The sequence below is a fragment of the Mustela nigripes genome, chromosome 17 (assembly GCF_022355385.1).
Source record: "Mustela nigripes isolate SB6536 chromosome 17, MUSNIG.SB6536, whole genome shotgun sequence".
NCBI lineage: Eukaryota > Metazoa > Chordata > Mammalia > Carnivora > Mustelidae > Mustela > Mustela nigripes.
The window spans coordinates 21,686,107-21,705,162 of NC_081573.1; the positions used below are offsets into that span (position 1 = coordinate 21,686,107).

Below are 19,056 nucleotides of genomic sequence, written 5' to 3' on the forward strand. Positions count from 1 at the left end.
CTTTTTAAAACTTAAATTAGTTGCTAGCCTGAAAGAAAAAGAAAAAGAGGGGCACCTGGGTGGCTCAGGGGGTTAAAGCCTCTGCCTGCGGCTCAGGTCATGGTCCCAGGGTCCTGGGATCAGAGCCCTGCTTCGGGCTCTCTGCTTGGTGGGGAGCCAGCTTCCTCCTCTCTCTGTGCCTGCCTCTCTGCCTACTTGTGATCTGTCAGATAAATAAATTTTAAAAATCGTAAAAGAAAAAAAAGAAAGAAAAAGAAAAGAAAAGAGACAAGAAGAGAAAAAGAAAAGAAAAAAGAAAAGAGAACTATATTTTTTTAAACGTCTTTCCTTAAAAACTCTGAAGGCCTGGGAAAAGGTCTGCCCAGGGCCGCAGGTGGCTGCAGTCAGGGGAGCGGAAGGGATGTTTTCCGTAGGGTCTGCTCTCCCCAGCCTGCTCCGTTCACACCCAGCCTCTGCATTTCCCACCTAGACCCAGCCTGCATTTGGGTTTATGACAACGCTTACAGAGAGCTGAGGCCTGTCCAGGACACCCAGTAAAAGGCCGAGCCAAAGCCTCCCTAGGTGTCCCCATCCTCAAGAACTCACTCTGGGGCAGAGCCCAAGCCCTCCGATAGCTGAGCTGGCTTTAGCACTAATCATCGCTGTTCAAAACCCTCGGGGTTCTGTAGCCCTAAAATGGGCCGATCTGAATACCCAAGGGGCAGCCCTCAGCCACCTGCACACGTATCAGGACCCCTCGGCCAGGGCCCTGCCTCCCCGTGTCCTGAATACATCAAACCCAGGGGGCGTCAGGCCTGGCAATGCTCATGTTCCAGGAAATCTGGAGAGCAGTGTGAATTTGGTACACGTCAACTGAGTTTGCCTAAAGCCAGGTGCAACAGATTCTAATGGTTACAAACTGCAGGGGTGAGAGGCTCTCCATCAGTGCCCCCAGATGCCTGATGAACTCTCCGGCTACCAGGAGCTGCTCTAGGTGCTGTGGGGGCAGCAGGACAGACAAGACAGACTCAGTCCCTGCCACAGCTTCCAGCGGCTCTAGGAGCAGCCCCCATGCTACCCACAGCAGCCCAGGGTAGGCACAAACACGCCTTGGGCCTTGGTCTCTAAACTTATAAAATAAAGGTGGCTTTGATGGCAAAAGTTTCTGCTAGACCTGGGGTTCTAGAATCACCAAGAATCTTTACTCTGGATCTTGGTCTGCCTCTTCCTGGACAGCCCCAGAATCAGTAGGGGTATGGTAGGTGCCTCCCAGAGGCCCACATGGCCTCAGCACCCCCACCCCTGAGCCTTCTACCTGCAATTCTGCCCACGCCCACAACTGGGGGGCACAGGAAACTCCAGATGAGCAGCTGTGAGGCACTATCGTGAATCACCATGTTGTCCCTGAGGGCAGGGCCCCAAGGGCAGCTAGCTCCCTTTCCTGCACCCACAGAGCCTACAGTCTGTAACTCCCAGCTTTAGACAAGTCACCAGGACATCCCTCTAGCAGAAAACAAAGAGTGAACAAGAGTGGGTTCATGTCACTTACAGAATTTTGGGCACCTAGGAGCATCCCAACACCCAGGAAGGTGAGCTTCTCAAGACACAGCTCCGGTCACAAGCAGCACAGACAGAAAACAAAGCCAGCACTCCTCACCATGGCCTACAAAGTCATGTCCAATGCAAACCCTCTAACCCCGTACCCTCTCCCTAGAGCTCACGGTTCTCTACCTGCACCAGCCTATACTCTGACCCTCAGATATGCCAAATTCTCCCCCACCACAGGGCCTTTGCACTTGCCATTCCCTCTGTGGTGAATGCCCATCACCTGGCTGGCTCCTCCATGTCCTTCAGCCCTCTCACTTCCAAGGTGCCTTTCTCAGGAAGGCCCATCCTCACCACATACCCCTCTCAGGTGGAGCTCTCCTGCTCCCTCTCTTTCACCCCAGACCTTCTTCATGGCACTTTATCACTATCTGACATCTGCTTATCCACTGCTGCCTTGTTCATGGCTCCTAGCTACACAATAGAAGCTCTTTAAGGAGTTTGGCTAAGGTCGTACCCTGGCTGCTTCATGGCCAAGGGATCAGGCTCTAAGATCAGGAAGAAGCCTGCTCAAACCTTGGCTTTACCATCCATCGGCTGTGTGACATGAGGGAGGCCACTTAACTTCTCTGACCTCAGCTTCCACACCTGGAAAATGGGACGAATATCAGCAGCTGCCTGCTAGGCACAAGGTGACAATGAAGATAATCCCAAAACACTCTGGGGCCAGAACCAGCCCCACCGCTCCTGTTCTCCAGAGTCAGAATTATCTCTGATTTTCATTTTCTCTTGGGCTATGTGGCTGTCATGAGACCTCACCTTCCTACCTCATTCAGCTGCTACAGAGGCGTTGGCGGGGATCTTGATCTTTACCTCCATGAGCCTGGAGATCTCCTGGTGAAGATCAAATACGACGCAAAGCCCCACACACATATGCAGGGCTTATCATCATTATCACACAGAAATTACAATTATTCACTCCCTCCTCTGTGCTCCCAGAGTGCCGCTACCACAGCATTTAACTGAAGTAATTACTGCCGCGGGAGGGCTGTTGACTCACACGGCTGTGCCAGGACAACGGGGCCGCTTCGGGACAGCCCAAGCCACCGCAGGGCCAGCGCCCTAGTCCTGGGCCCTGCCCCCGCCGCCCGGCAAGGCAAGGGCCGGGGCCTGCCGCATATGTCAGAGGTAGGGCAAGGTCCTGTGGCCTCTGCGACCCACTGCCCTCCACACGCCCTGGGGTCTTTCTAAAGGATGACGCCAAGGAGGGCTGGGTGGCCCCAGCTCCTGGCTCTGCCTCCGGTCCTCTCTGGGGCTTCTCCGGAAACCCATGCTGTGGTGGGCTAGGAAATCGTTCTCCGATGCGTGTGACAGGTTCGGTTACTGACGGGTCACTTAAGGTTTCTGTGCAATGGCGCTTGGTGGGGGCTGTCGGGTTGTCCCAAAGCTGCCCTTGTACAGCATTTCACGGAACATTTTGAAGGTCAAGTGTCCATTTCGAAAGATGGGGAGGGCATCGGTGGAGAGGACAGAAGCAAGGGTCCCGACAGGTCCCTTCAGGAGTCCAGAAGTGGCCCAGCCAGCACATCATGGCTCCAGGCTACTCCTAGAGAGAGTCCAACTCCAGGGCCCAAGGGTCCTAGGTGCTGAGGTGGGCAGTCAGGACAGAGGAGCTGGTCTGGAAGACCTGTCGCCCTTCCTGGTCTCCAGGGCCCAGAATTTGCTCTTGAATATAAGACCGAAAATCCTACTTCCGATGCACAGGACCTTGAAGTCATTCCAAGATTTACCTTTTCCATGAGAGAAGAGCTCCCTGCCTTCTCACGGCCAATCCCAAGAACATCGTATCATTGTTCCTTATCTTCTAAGAGGCCCAGAGCATGCCCAGATGATTAGTTCTTTAAAATACAGGCTTCCGAGGCAGCAAACCTGGTGAGGCTGGTGTGTGGCCTACTCTCCAGAGCCTGAGAAGCCACCCGAAGAAGGTCTGGGTCCATTCACAGGAGAAATGAAGTCAATCCAGTGCCTCCCCCTCAGTCCCCCCTACCTGGTCAGACGCGGCGGCTCAGGCCTCTCTCTACTTCCCTGTCCAAGGCGGGTCAAGGGAAATGGCCAGCACCCTTACAGTGCTTCCTCTCCCACTCAAGAAGCACAGAGCATGGAAAGTTCCAGAAGAAGCTGGTACACAGGCTAAACCCCCCGCCCCCCCCGCACCCCGGGGAAAGCCAGCCTCGCCCGTCTGCCTGACCTGAGGCCCTTGGCAGTGATGCTCCACGGGGCTCGCAGAAACTGCAAGCATCCACGCGGCAGAATTCCTACCATCAATGTAGCAGCTAAATATTGTAAGACTCCTAACTCCCCCATCTGTGTTTTGCCTCCCAAGAGGGAAAATAGTCTTCACAGACATTCCCTTATCTGGCAGGCAAATTCTAAACCTTACTGGCAATCACAGGCTTGTTTTCCCAACCAAACAGCTATGGAACCAAAAATTGCTCTGCCTGTGATATGCTGAGGAGGGAACTAGCCAAACAGCTCAGTCTGGAAGCCCAGGGCCGGGAAGCCCTTGGGCTTCTCCATCGCTGCAGAAGGCCCGTGCTCCGCAGACGTCCCCGCTGCCAGGGGAGGCCTGCCTGGCCGCTGAAGGAAGCCACAGCGGCTGGTGTTCACCGCTCCTCGTTCTTCACACGGAATACACCCACCAAGAAGCTGACGGAAAACACTCACCACGGTGTGAAATCAACACTTTCTAACTCAAATAAAGGGGGTTAAAAAAAAAAAAAAAAAAAAAAAAGAAAACTTCCAACCATTTTGCTGCAAATATTTTCTCCTACAAGATCATGCAAGGCAGGGGCACCACGGCGGCCTTGGGCCCTGCCACCGAGCACGCCTAGGCACCCCGCACCCTCAATTTCCAGTTTATGGTCTTTCCCAGCCGTAATGCCGGAACCCCGTACCTGGGCGAGGGCTAATAAACCGAATCTGATGATAACTGTAGGAGCCTAATTGATAGGGGCCTTTATCGACTGGCCTTGATGTCTATCTGAGGTTCTCAACAGCCAAGATTTAAATGTTTCATTTTATTTTTAACTTTCACTTTTCCACATTTCAGCAATGTCAGGCAAAGAGGTATGGTTTTACTATCAGAAAGAATCATGGTGCAGAATAATTTATGACTTTAGCTTGGGCTTTCAGAAAAGCTATTTCAAATCTTCACTTTGATTTGGTTGTATCAAAACTACTCAAAATAACAGCGGGCCCTTTCTCGGAACCAGAATATGTTAGCGGCACCTCAGGATTGTGAACTGAAACCTCAGATTCATCCCAGAAGAAAACTTGAGAAGGGAATTAAGCCACCGAGGGGAAAAATCACCTTTTTCCCTGATTCCTTTGTTCCCCCCTCCCCACCCATTCCCCAGACATGCCCAAACCACAAAGGAAGGTCTCCCGCAACCCCCTGGGGAGAAGTCCCACCAGCCACCACTCCCCCTGAGCTTCCCACCAGGTGGACTGATCCTACCTCCAGGGTGGTGGAGGGAGAGGGGGAGGCTGGGAGGAATCCCGGGGCCAAGAGAAAAAAACGAAGGGCCCTTTGGTTGGGATTTGTGTTAGGTCAACTCGACAAAGCGGGAGGAAATGATGTGTGTCCAGGGCAAAGCGTTCTAATATCGTAAGACTTACCTTAGCAGCTTAACTGCATACTTGTCTTAAGGACTGTCAGTCTGGTAACAAAATACCCCAGAAAGGATGTAGCTGATCCAGGCACTGACAGATCGCCAGAGGGGCGTCCCGGTTCCCTATCACAAAAGGAAATAGAGAAAGAAATGATGTAAAGTGAAATGTAACAAATTCACCAAATCAGAGCAATATGCAGAGGTCAAGGAAATTCAACTGAAAAGGTTAAAGATGAAATCAAATCCGGTGTAGGAGAATGAAAATCTATCCCAAAGCAAGGCCACCGGTGACGTGCTGTAGACAAGAAGCTAAATACTGCGTAGCACTGGGATCTTTCATTTTCATCAGATCAATAAAAGCTTATATTTATCAGGATTCCAAGCAGCTGCCACTTCTGACAACCTCCACTTTATTTTCCCACTCCTTGTGCTGTATCAGGGCAAGAAGGAGAGGAGAAGCAGCTTTTAATGCTATTTACACCTGAAGACACAATTCCATTAAGAGGTCCTGTTTTGTTAAAGAAACAGGGATTGATATGATTATATTGGCAGGAGCACGGGAAGCCCCTTTGTTCTTCCCCCCCCATGTTCTCCCCTTTGCAATCCAGACCCGAGCCCGAGCCCGCGCGCGGAGATTTCCTGACACCAAGTCTGTGTGCGAGCACTTTTTTGTTCAAACTTACCATTTACAAAGAGAGGCGAGGCTTTCTGCTAAAACAGTTACCACTCTAATCATCTGTACAACAATATTTGCTATCAGGCATTCTAAATAGATTATCACCAGTCCATCTGTGTCATTATTGATTTATAAGGCTTTAAGCAGCTTTAGAATGGAAGCTTTCCCACTGAAGGGTTTCTTGTATAAATCAGAGCCGTGCTCAAATATAGCAGCCATCACTCAAGATATTGTTCTTAAAATCATAACAAGAAGGAGAAAATGATAAATTGCTTGTAATATACTGATCCAAACTGATATGCAAATCTTGTTTTTTAAATATATTACTTGAGTAAAAAGAGGCATCATTAACATATGAATGCTATATGCAAATGATAGTGACAGAGCAGATGTTGGCGCATGTAATTGACCTATATGTGAATTGCATCAGAGCCTTAACTCTATTAATTCACTACCCAGTAACTAGATATTGTCCAAAAAGTACATTCTTTGAAACCATATACTGGAAGCAAAGCTGACAGGGTTCCAAGGATTCTGAAACAAGGTCACTGTCACTAGTATTTTGCTGTCATCTGCATTCCCCTTCTTATGGATGACATCATCACGGGGCCGTGTAAATCGATCACTTAATAGCATTTAGAAAATACTGCAGTGGGGAACAGGTTATAAAAAAAAAATGCCCCAGTTTTATTCTTTTTCTTGGCAGAAATGTCATACCTCTTAAACTGAGGGTTTGTGCATGAGTGCACTGTGAAACACACAGATGCCATTTTATTCCCCGTCTTTATTTTTCCACTTCTTCTCAGAATGACATTAAATTGTATTAAATAGCCTTTTGTCCACAGGGCACAGACCACCCCGCATATGATAATGTATTAATGCCCCACGTTCCAGCCACTGAGCTGAAACATTCTGAGACTTGGAGGATAAGTATGAAGCACCATTGTGTGTATAGCCTGCTAACAACTGTGACACATACTAATAGAAACATACCTAATAAATTACTGCTTTCAGGTCTAGCAAGCTGACATTTCTCTGCAAGGGACAATTTTATATTTGTGGCGCAGAACAAAATTGCTTCATATGAAGCCACTGTGGATTAGCATAAAAATTAACACTTAAATTTCGGCTTATTTTCCACCCTCTCCTCCTGCCACAACAATCAATTCCTCTTATAAATCTGATTAGATTTTATGATGCTTATTATTCAGAGCATGTCTCAACACAGCATTCACAGGCTTGAAGACTATTTGTTTAAATAGAAAAAAGAAGCAGATAAATCTATAGGTATTTTTTATTACCCCATTCCCCACCAGTTTCTTTCTCATATTGTAACATCAGTAATTGATTGCACACATTAATTAACATGTAAGGTAGAAATTCTGCATTATGCATGATTTATTTTCCTATCTGGTGAGTAGGTTTGTCTGCTGCCCTTGTGTTTCTAGGACATTGGGCTCGATTCTGGTCCAGACATAAATGCCAATGCTCATTCCCCCTGAAAGTTATTAATGTCAGATATGAAATGAGATTTTTTATTTCACCTGCTTACTAATCCACAAAAGCTGTTTTGAGTGATGCAGGCTTAAACGCCAAAATTTGAAATGATATATTGCTATATCTGATAACATGCAAATATGTTCATTAGACATAATTTAGCAGGAGAGAATAGCAACACTTTTATAACAAGTCTAGGTCAAAAATGGTTGTTAATTAAACAAGTCATGAAAAATGGCATTACAAGGAGACTGTCCAGCAGACACCAGACTTTCTAATGATATGCCGCTGGTAGGTACCCAACGCTTCCCACTAAAACGGAGAAGGGGGGAAAAAAAACTAACTTTCTGAGCATTTCACATAATCTAAAGCAAGGTTAACAAAACTATACCCACATTAGGAACCTCAAATTGATCACATATTCTTCTTAGATTTTGATGGTAACACACTATACTTCTCCATTTGAAGATGTGATTTCACTTTCTGTCTTAGTGGCTTAAAGTGATTGATATGGTTGACTCCTTCACAAATACACCAGAAAAGAAATTAATATTATATCCGGCCATGCTTCTAGCTGCCCTGAGTGTTCATGGCTGTGTATGTTAAATCAAGAAGAGCGAGAAGCATAGGGACGATTGGTCGGTGAGGGCAGGGTTGGGGAGGGAGGAGGATAGAGGATGAAGGCAAGGCACAGGGGAACTGTGGGCCTGTGTCTCCCTTTTCTGGTAGTTCTTCCCAAGGGGACGCTTTGGTTACCTAGGGAACCAGCTGTTGCAAGAACTCTTCTGATTGGCCATGAGTTGAGATTCAGATGGGTGGGGCTCTGGTAAGTAGGTACTCCCGGCCACCTTGTAGGGAACGGCTTGGCTTCTTGGAATGAGGCTTCCTGAGTACCTAGGGGAAGGACGGTACCTTGGGAGTGAAGTACTGTCTAACGGGAGGCCGGGGGTGGGGGCGGTTTCCAACTAGCCACCCATGCCTCCTTCTGTGCCGCGAGGGAAGTAGTCATAGAGTGGGAAGGGCTGAAAACATCTTCTGGGACCAACAGATGCCCCTCAACAGATGCCACCCAAGCCCACATGGGTGAAGCCATCCGTGATCTGGTGTTCTACTTATCCAAAGGATCCTTGTAGCTGGACACGTGAAGCCCAGTCTATAAAGCAGGGAAAACACCTCTACACATTTGGAGTCATGCGCAGTAAGGGAAGTTGAGTGGGAGAGTGAATAACAAATTCAGCAAACCGAAAGAAGTCCACATCGAAGCCACTGGAACAATCAACCTGTATTCATGGCACCAACTCAGGCACAAGAGGTATGCCTAATCCTCACCCATTTGGTGGGGGCAGGTCCGTCCCCAAATACTTCATGTCCAAGTGTTAAATACTCTCGCTCTTAGCCTGGCTTGCAGACAACATGACTACTACTGCTAGAAATCACATCTCATCTTTGCATTGCATTTTATGGTTTCTTCTCAATACAGAATCTCAACCAGTGAACCAGGCACCATGGCATTCATCTCCCCCATCTTTCATTGATAATGTGATATTCTACAAAAGAAAATAGGTGGAAACTTGGTGGAGGAAGAAAAGGAAATGCTCATTCTACAGGACACTTTGGTATCTTTTTTATCCCATGGAGCCCTTCCTGACATCCACTACCCACTCCGCATATGCCCCTCGTGAGTTTATTTGGACAGGCAGCCCCTCCTGTCTTCCTTGTCACACGGCAGTTCTGGTTCCTGGCATGACTGTCTACTGCTTCCCCATGGGGGATTCTGACAGGTCTCACATTCTAGGAGGAGGCCAAGGATGGGTCAGGGTCACAAGACTTGTCGAGGAAGTCCTGGGGGGACCCTATAAATTCTCAGGCAGTAGGGAAGCCCTGGGAAGGAAGATCTAAAAGACCCCAGCACAAAAGTGATATTTGGATACCCCAGTCACGGTCGACAGGTTTAACGGTGTGTCTCGCGGGCTACTGATTCCTTCTTGGGGGCCCCTGGTACTAGGTACCCGACTTCACGTGCCTCCACATCCGATGATGAGGGAGATTGCCAGGGTCAACCTGGGGTCATGGTTAAACTATCCCACATTTCCCCAAAGCCTTGAATTCATTTCAAAGTGTTTCATCTGTTGAATGAATGAACTAACGCATCCGTGAACAGATAGGAGAAGTGAATGAATGCGGAAAGGCACGTATAAATGGATGGATGGAGAGATAAGGACTGAAAGAGGTTTTTAAAAGCAATAAATGCATGAATTAATGTGTAAATGCAAAAATGCATACGTAGAGGAAAAGTGCCTCAGGAATGGATGAAAGAAAACCACTGGTATCTTTTTTAACAAGCAGGTATCCACACAGTTCTCCTGCAGGCTCGCCCAGGGGGCTGATGGACAACATAAGAGAAGAAAGAGCAAGCAAGGTCTTGCTCTTTGTCATGGGGTTTGGTCGCCCGTCCTTGGCTTCGTTCCCACCTCTCAAGATAAGCGTGTGGGCCAGCCCGTAGGATTCTGCACAAACTCTCCCAGGCTCATGAAGGAGACGAATATTCTCGACCCCTGGCTGAACCAGGAGGATGACAGAGGTTGGTGAGCTGGGTCTGACCATGAGACAGTTGGCCCGGTGCAATCCTGCACCTGCTGGATGCGGACAGGAGGTCTTCCCACATGCGAGCTGATGAAGACCACAGTCAAAGCTGCAGAGAAGAGCACTGAGTTCTCCCCTCCCTGTGGCTCTCACGACCTCTCCTTGGAACTTCTGGGGCTTCATGGAAGCCAGTTTGAGAGCTATTGGACTGGCAACTTCCAGATGGCCAGGAAACTGTGACTGTTAGTTGCATGGGGAGACACGTTCTGGATGCCTGGGAGTCAGCTGGACCTCATGCCCACTGCAGGACAGTCCTGAACACCCAGTCAGCCTGGTGTGTCTGGCTAGACAGATGCCCCCAGCTCTGACTAGCCTCCAGCTCCTTTCTTTGGCATCCAGCTCTGCTGTTCATTCCAAGCCAGCTCCCTCTGAGGCAGACACTCAGACTCAGACTCAGGCAGGAGTCCCAAGGAAGACGACAGTCTCTTAGGTCTACAGCTCCTTAGGCACATGTCAGGAGAGCGAAACACCTTTAAACAGACTGGTCATGAGACTCTCTCAGAGATCATCTCCCAGAACGAAGACAGGAAGTCATCTGAAATGTCTCAAAGCTGACTGACTGCATTTTCTTCATTCCTCCCTCTCACTTTAACAGGAGGAGAGACACTTTGGCCCCAGTTTCCGTTACCTGCGCACCACCTTCGCCTTATCCCATCTGCTTAGACTTGCGCCATTACCTAGTTATGAATCTTCTGGAAATCGACTCACAGGTTTCCTTCCATTGATTTGTTTCAGATGGAAATTTTGTACAATACTGCCCGAAAAAAAAAAAAGTATTTATTCTTCATTTAATAGGTAAAACCAATGTCCCACCATATCAAAGAGGAAAACGCTCAGCCATGTTGAATCTGATGTCATCTCCCAGCAGCAGAGGACAGGCAGTGCAGGGCACGGAAGGGGCACACCAACTTTGGGGCAGGGGCTTGGCCATGAACCTTCCCTGCCACGACATTCCTGACTCGAGCACCCGAAAAGCTGGCTAAGTCCCAGTTTCCTGGTCTGTGAAATGGGATGATAGTCATACCTAATCTTATAAGGTTGTTGTAAAAATTGAATTAAGAGAGATAATTAATAAATGATTAATTAATTGAGGTGACAGGCCTGGCATGTGGTTGGCTGTTGTCGTCGCTGTTATACTAAACCATAAGGCAGGAGGAGGGGGAACATCTCATAGACCTGGCCATCTATTATGGGTTTGCCCCAGAATGTGGGCTTGCATACACTGAACTAGACAAGCTGAGTGACACAGGGACAAGGCCAGGGGCTAAGCATCGGTAGCCTGGTCCTCGCCCAGCCCCACTGCTAGCCCACTGGCAGCCTCTGGAGTACCATCCCAGGCACACAGCCTGGACTCTCCCAGGTCCTCAATTTGAGGATCAAACTCAGAGGTCCCTGAAGAACCTTCTGGCCATGGGGAAGTCAAGTCCCTGAGCCCAGCATGAGCCCAGCCATGCTAAATAACGACTCTGCTCCAGCTTCCAGGCTGTGGCAGGCACTGGTGAGGGGAGCGGGGGGAGAAAGGGGCAAGAAGTAACTGAGAAATAAGGCCCAGGGTTGGCACATGTCGGGTCCCCAGACTGAGACCCCTAACTGGCAGAAGGCCTCGAGTGTGGGGGATGGGAACTGAGAATTGGCACAGGGGTGCACATCAGCACAGCTCCCAACCTCCAAGACACAGCACCCTAGGCTGGGTCTCTCCCTTGGCCTGCTTTCCGAGGGTCACCCATGGCCTTGACTCACTTCCTCAAAACGTCTTCTGCTTTGTGACCATTCACTTCCACACATTACCTTAAAGAAGTCCCGAAGAGGCAGACTTTATAAGGGACCCTCGGGGGTGATCAGCCTCCTGCCTCCTCCTCAACCCACCCCAGCATCCGTGGGTGAGACTTTCTCAGGAGCAGAAGCATGTATCTGTGTCCTGAGCAGCATCTGGGTCCCCCAAGAACAGGTCACCATCTCCCAGTTTTTACAACAAATCGTCCCTCCACAAAAGTGTACCCGCTTTACAGATATTAACAAGAAAGGCACACCCTCAAGAGTCTGGTAGAAACCTTGGGCCTTCGCCATGGCAAGTTCACGGTTGCATGTTAGAGTGTTTCTCCCATTGTCTGGAGGCTCTGAGCCTCCCCTAGGACCCCCAGTCAGCAGCCCTGATGCCCATCACCCCACGCCTTCCTTGCCTCTAGATGGGCACTGGCCTGCCCAGAGTAAAGACCTTCCTGCAGGCACCAGCCCCCCCAACCCCAAGTGAGAGCCTCCCCCAGGCCAGTCCCTTACACCGGGAGAGGGAGGTGCTAAAAAAAAAACTCGTCCACATCAGTCAGTAGTGCTTCTGATGATTATCCCAGAGAGGCGCTCACCCACCCCCCGGAATCCCTAGGTGTAGGCTTCCGGATGAACGACACAGGCAGAGGCCCATTTTGGAGGCATAAACACATGTTCTCTAAAATAGGCAATGTTGAGTCTCTGGTACAAAATGAGGGTATAAAGCCGACACTGTTTACAATCTGCTGGATCCCTTGGACTTGGGAACCCTTTTCCAGAAACGGTCATGTGAAAGGCACTTTCTTAGGAGCCTGTGCTTGTCTTCATCCCAGGCAAGCTCGCGGGATGCTACCATAGAAGGTTCTCCCCAGGGGCCCACGTGTGTCCCCACGGGGGTGGGGGGCACCAAGGGGACAGACCCAGGGAAGCAGCCCTGGGACCCACTGAAGCCGAGGACCTGCCCCTGTCCTCATGTGAACGAGCTCATCCCACCAGGACCGACCAGCCCTGCAGCTCTCAGGATGGCTGACAAAACCCCAATCATTTCTTTAGGTGTTCACTGCTCTACAGTCTTTATGAAAACAAACCATGTAAGAAACCAACAACAACCACAAAAAAATGTATTTTCTCATTTCTTTGAATTGTTCTGCTTGGCAATTTTATTGCGCATTAGTTCAAAATCAGCTGCCAATAAAGTTGGATAAAATTAAACTCATACTGGAGTCTTTCCCGCAATAATTTGTGTCGGGTTGTTTTTATTTTCATAAGGATTTGAAGTGAAGTGTTATCTGAGGTTCAGAATTTCACTGTCTGGATGGTCCCAACTTAATCTCCTACCCGGCTTTATGAATTCCAGTCTCCATTCTTTTAAAATGAGTTGCGTTCTACTGTTAGCTTCAGACCAAGAGGGCTCTGTGGCCGTTTTGTCTTTTCCTGTACAAAAGCATGACAGAACACCAGAACCTTCCATAGTGTAATTAGGCTTTAGAAAAATCACGTGATTTATAATTTAGCAGAACCTCAGAACACAGCCTGATTCTCACCCTGAAAGTCAACACTGGTTTGCATGTATGATTTCAGGAAGGCGCTTGTTTTAAAGGGAGCATTTGTGGATAGGCCAAAATGATTCACTTTTAAGATGGCACAAAAAAAAAAAAAAAAGAAAGAAAGAAAAGAAAGAAAAAGAGAGAGACATCTTGGGAGTAAAAATAATGTGCTATCGTAATTTGATTATAGCAAAAATCAAACGTGGTGTGTTGTAGGCAAACAATAGGAATTTTTATGCAACTAAACATTTTTCTGGCCATCTAACCATGATTTATACAACTAAAATGATAAATTTAATCCCATCACCAGTAGATCAATTGCAGGTATAACAGATAAAACCTGAATAAATCATCGTATCACTGTATTGGAAACACAAACAGCAGATAGAAGCAGGAGTTCAGACTTTAAACTGAAATCTGTTTCCAGGCATTCCAAGGACAATTTGCAGTGGAGAAGTTCAATGTATACACAAAGTCATCTGATCCAAATATGCTAATGATTTTTATTGGTCAAATCTTAAAAGTGAGGTTTATTTTTATGAGCATGCATTAATTAACCCAGCATGGACTATCTCTCAGACTATCTTGCCAGGGACTTTCATTTAAACATGTTTATTGTGAAATGTTTGCATTCTCCACATTTGCGGCCCACACACAGATTATTTCATACTTTCCTTTAGAGCACTTAGAAAAGTTAAAAGGAGTTATTGTTTTTGATTAATGCCATTTTGGGCAGTTAAAAAAAAAAAAAAAAAGCAGTTCCAAACCCTAACTCTGCATAAATTCTTTGACATTGAAAACAATGTCTGTAAATGCTAGGGCACAGAGATATGGGGCGGGGGGTGGGGTGCTGTTTTAAGGTGGCCTGATGAAACTGAACCTTGGTCCCTCGGGTATTTGCATGAAACTCATGTGCGATGGCGATGACTGGACGTGGTACAGCTATCAGTCCCGAAAAAGAGAGGCAGCCTGCTTGGGGCCGTGGAGCGGGGCCGTGCAGATGGCAGTTCTAAAGCCTTGCCTGTCATCTTTTGATTAAGAAAAGGAAATGATTTCACTAAAAAGATATTCCCTCTTGTGTTGTTTTGTTTTAACTAAGTTTGTACTTTCCACCAAACTGGACATATTTACTGAGACTCATAAGTTACTCCACGATTACTAACATCACGGCAATCTCAAGAAACTATTTTTTTCCTTGCCAATTATCCAAATATCATAACTATAAAATATCTTAAAACATTCTCCGTACTGTAAACATCTTAGCTACAAAGCTTCGAGTGTAAACAGTGTGATGCATCAGAATGGTTTTAAGCGATGTTATAAAAAGTGCTCTTAAAAACTAAACAAAAATGTAAAGCTTCCATCTGTTTTATGATTTTTCCACTGCTGAACGGCTGCTGTGTGCCAGTTCACTGAACCGTGGCTTGCTAAAGAGATTTCTGGGGTCACAGATTGAAAAAACAAAGAGCATGTCTTTAATGGTGGGATTTTTTTTTTTTTTTTCCTCAAGTCGTCCTGACATGGCTGGAACGGAATGAAGTGCGCAACGGTAGGAGACAAGGGACGGCAGACGCTCAGGGTGCCTGTTGCAGAAGGAACCCTCTCTCTGAGAGACTCGTGTTTTCTAAAGGATGTCGTTTCCGCCATTACCTTGGGGTTTTCGGTGATGGTCTACCAGCGACCTCAATGTTTTCTTACTTCCTCACAGAATTTTCTTCGGAGCCTGGAATGTACAGGTTAAAAATAGATGGCAAATTGCACACCACAAAAAAGCATTTGGGCTTATCTCTGTGTACATACACAGGTATGACACTGGGTAGTTTAGAGACTACGGTCTTCCCTCTGCTCCAAGCCCTGGTCCAAGGGGATGCTGGGCTGCCCGGGCAGGTGGAGGACTCCTTAAAGATGCAAGAGGAAAACCGTCCTTGGCCTGGAAGATTGGTCTCTGATGCACTGGGAAGTTGAGAAGGGGAGGGAGCTGAGAGAGAATGTGCATGGAATCCAGTCCTGGCGCTCTGATGACATTGCTCCAGGGGCAGTTGAGGAGGAAGGAAAAGCTGGGTTCAGTGTAGTATCCCATCAGGGGTGGACTACTGCCCAGATGTGTTCTGGGGGCCCTCTGATCACCTAGCCCTTGTCCCCTGAGGCCACATCTGAGGCATAACAGCCACAGAGACACACAGTTTGGGCTTCTTGGACAGATAAGCTGCCCCTTGTTCCCGCAGAGATGGAGCTACTAGGGCCTATGGGGGTTGGGGAGATCTCTGACCTCCACCCCAGGAGAGGTTCAGAATTTGACCAGATGTCCCGATTCCCACAGCTGCTCCTTAGGACAGCAGACATCTCCAGAGCTGGGATGGCATGGGTAGTGGTCTGCCAGGGGCTAGGGTTTAGCTGAGAGTCTACTTGCCTTTCCTGGGGTGACAAATGCACATGAGACCTCCTGCAATGCGGTCATCTAGCTCGCAACAGTGGGGTACCCCAACATGGGACTCCTTAACAGATATGCAGGGAAGAACACCTCCCAGTCCATGGCTCCCACCTACCCACAGCCTGTCTCCACATGGCTGCCCTGACCCGGTCTCCCTCTCCAACCTCTCTTCCACACCGCAGGGCCACACTGCCCCTCCTTTCTCCTGACAATGCAGAGGCCTCATACCCTCACCCGAAGGTGGGCTTGTCCATCTCTGTGAGTGGCTCTGTGGGTCAGAGTGGGAAGCCTGTCATGGGCGAGGGCCCCTCACCCAGGTCCCTGATGAGGTCAGCACATCAGTGAGCAGAGCCCTGCCCAGGGTTGAGCAAGGGCCTATGGGTGCCACACCCTGAGGCCAGAGGGCACTGCTTGGCAGGATGCGCACCCTTGAGAAGCAGACCTGAATCCACACACATGCTGCCTCCTCCTCCTACCGGAGTGTCACTTGCACCGCACCCAGCAGACCAGTGACCAAGAGAGACACCCCCCACCCCCTGGAATGAGTGCCCGGCCCCACGAGCTCTTCCAGGACCCCCACAGCACTTGGAGCTTCACGAGCCCCCGCCAGACCCCGGACCGCCCCACGCGCCCTCTGGCTCGGCGCCTGTGGCTGCAGCGGCCCGAAGCTCACCCAGGCGGTGGGCCCCGTGGGTTGGCGTGATTCTGCGTGCATTCCAAATTTAAATCTGGGACGCTCTCCCCTTTCTTCGCTGCTCCAGAACATGGGGGAGGCATCTGCCTGGAAACAGCTGTCACCCAAAGGAGGGGGTGGCACATGCGTCTCTCCTGCGCGCACGGCCGTCAAAAGCCACACATCAGCCTGGGTTACTTAGTTACAGAACTTCACAGCCTGGGGGAGGAAGGCAGGGCCAGGCAGAGAGCCCCAGGCTCCGGGCCCTGCACCCCACACCTGTCCACAGAGCTCTGCAGGGGACGCTGTGTCCCCGCTTCATCATAGGGAAACTGAGGTCCCATGCTCCAGGTCACTCGGTGGCTAAAATAACGCGGTAATCACGATAGCTAATCCTCACTGGCTTGGGATGTCGATCACCATGGGCCGGCTCCCTTTGGTGTGGCTTAGATTCGAACCCCTACCACAGCCCCAGTAATGCCATCGGCACCGCCCTCAACAGATAGGAGGATGCTCGGGGGAAGGAAGGTCCCGTAATTCGCCCCAGGCAAAGTCACCAGGTCATGAGAGAACCAGGAGTCAAGGCCAAGGCCAGGCTGTCTGGCTCCCTTCCCCCGCCACAATGCAACCCTGTCTGTCACCGACATCTCGGGCATCACTGGTGCATGAGGGCAGCAAACACGGAGTCTCACGGGGAGCTGGCTAAGTTCTTTCGTCTTAATGCAATATTACATTTAATTTCTATTATTCAGTTTATCCGCAAAACACAGGTATCTGGAAATGAGGCTCAGAGATGTGCAGCTTTCTGAAGATCCACCAGGGAACGGTAGCGGGGGGAGAGTGGGGGGCCGGCATGCTCCCATCGAGGACCCATCCCGGGCTGCAGCATGCCTCCTGCCAGGATCCGGGACAGGATTTACGAAAAGGAAAGCGGACAAGCGCTGGTGTGTTGCGCTCATCAAAGTGCTCGATATGCTGTTTGGGATTTGCTGCTCCTGCCAACCCATGTGTACTTCTCACTAAGGCTAATCTCGATTATAATGAGGGTTTATACTAAGTCTAGAGAAAGGAGGAAGGCCAAGCCTAAATCTACAGTTCATGCAGACGGGGGTGGGAGTTACGACAAACACTGACCATATTTAGGAGAAGTTGGGAAACTGGGGGCGCCAGCCATTCGGCTCAGCGACCCAACTCCGTGGGCCAAGCAGCCCGGCTGGGAGCGTCCAATGCCAGCGCTGGCTTCCCAGGCTGTGCAGAGCCACAGGCAAGGGTTTCCATCCATCTCCCTTCAAGGGGTCCAAGTTCCAAGAGCAGGAAAGGGGGTGAACTCGAGGGGCAAAGCAGAATTACAAAGGAGTCACAACCCGGCTGCCATACAGAGAGGCGGAGGTCCCCAGGACTAGGATCCAAGCACAAGGCCCTGGGACCAGGGACCTGCAAAGCCACGATCTACCCTTCCCTGAGTTCCCACAGCTCGGATACAGACAGCATGAAAAATGCTGGCGGGTCAGGCTGCACCTTCCTCGAACTAATCACTAATGAAGTTTGGGGTGAGCTATTTTGAAAGCAGCCCACACAGCATAACCACACGCCGTCATCAGCTGCGATCCTCAAATGCAATTTCATTCATAATTAAATATGAAAAAGCCACCACCTTAAAATAACATCAGGGGTCACAGCTGAACTCCCCGGCCTGGGTTTTGGCCTCTGCTGACCTCTCTGAGATGGTCCCCAACACCTCCCAGGCGGAGGCACACGCGCTCACTCCAAGCCCACGAGTCCACCCGGTCTGACCCTCCACCCGCCAGACACACCTGCGGGTCTGCCTCCACACCTCTGCCCATCCCACCTTGCCTTCCGTGCGCACCCTTCTCCCTCCTCTCTGCCTCCAGGTGACAGCTGGGACTCAAGGATCAGCTTGATTGGGCACCACAGCTCCAGAGAAACCTCGGACAGGCCAAATCTGACAGGCCCTTTGCCAACCTCTGAACTCTATAACAATGGCTTCTATGAACCTTCAGCAGGGCTGCTCATGCATGCCTGGTGTTCTCTTCTCTTTGCCCTTCCAAGCACCATTAGGATTACAAGCACGGACATCCCATTCATTCATTCATTCATTCGTAATATTTACCGAGCACCTTCTCCAGACGCCAGAGAAGCTACAGTGAATGATCAGACATGGTCCTGGCCCTCCTGGAGGGCACCTTCTAGACACAACAGATGAGAAATACAGCAATAAATATGCAGTCGATTTTTCTGGACTCAGTCTGCCGTGGTCAGGTCCTGCCCTACACTCAGATTGGAATCTAAACCAATGTAGGACACAGGCTATGCTGGCCAGCCCATGGTTCTGCTTGCTGGTCCATCCATGGATTTGCTCTAGATCTCCTCCTGGAGCCACATTTAGGAGATATTCACTGGGTGGGGACACTCAGAGCTGGGTGGACGTCCGCCCCCGAGACGGCCCCCTCTGGTACCAGCAAGCGCTGGGTGGATGTGACCTGAGTCTCCTCACCTCATCTCCTCCCCAGGGCCTGGTGGGGGCTCCTCTCGAGGGAGTCCATTCTCTCACCGACACATGCCCCGAGGCTGTGAGGGCCGCACTCTGCCCTGTTCCCTGGGCTGTCCTG

At 49.6% G+C, this 19,056-nt stretch overlaps 1 protein-coding gene across 10 annotated transcripts in view; it reads right to left on the bottom strand.

Annotated features, from left to right (window-relative positions):
* ZNF536 (zinc finger protein 536) overlaps positions 1-19,056 on the bottom strand; it is a 421,739-nt gene that overhangs the window by 304,806 nt on the left and 97,877 nt on the right. For all 10 annotated transcript variants that reach the window (XM_059383931.1, XM_059383936.1, XM_059383930.1 and 7 more), the window contains one exon: positions 5,203-5,318. The gene's annotated coding sequence lies outside the window, so the exon portion shown is untranslated. The remainder of the gene's footprint in view (positions 1-5,202; positions 5,319-19,056) is intronic.